Raw genomic sequence first — 501 nt, forward strand, 5'->3', positions numbered from 1 at the left:
TGTGCATGTATTCTGCAACAATCAGCCGTCTTCCTACGGACAAGACTTAAACTTTGTTTCTGTCTGGTGAAAAGAATTTGTAATTTTCTATAACCTGTTATCAAACAATTTTAGTAAATAATCAGAAAATGATATTTGATAGTTGCAGTAAAATCGTTGTCGAGTTTGACATACGAAATGTCAATGAGTAAGCTCATTACCTTCGCCAAGAAGGTTATGTTTTCAGGGGCGTTCGTGTATGTGTGTGTGTGTGTGTCTGTCAACACGATAACTTGAGAAGGTCTTGATGGATTGTCTTGATACTTGGTAGGTGGGTAGGTCTTGATGAGACCTCAAAATGATTAGATTTTGGGCCACCTGGCGGCTTGTCATGGTACTGCAGCAGAACTTCCGGTTTTGATATCTCATGATCCAGACATGCTAGGGTGACGAAATTTAGATGGTAGATAGCTCTTGTGCTGGGGATAAAGTGACATGAGTTTGAGCCCCCTAGTTGCTTGC

Source organism: Branchiostoma belcheri, unplaced genomic scaffold (genome assembly GCF_001625305.1).
Source record: "Branchiostoma belcheri isolate BF01 breed outbred unplaced genomic scaffold, Haploidv18h27 scaffold135, whole genome shotgun sequence".
Classification (NCBI taxonomy): Eukaryota; Metazoa; Chordata; class Leptocardii; order Amphioxiformes; family Branchiostomatidae; genus Branchiostoma; species Branchiostoma belcheri.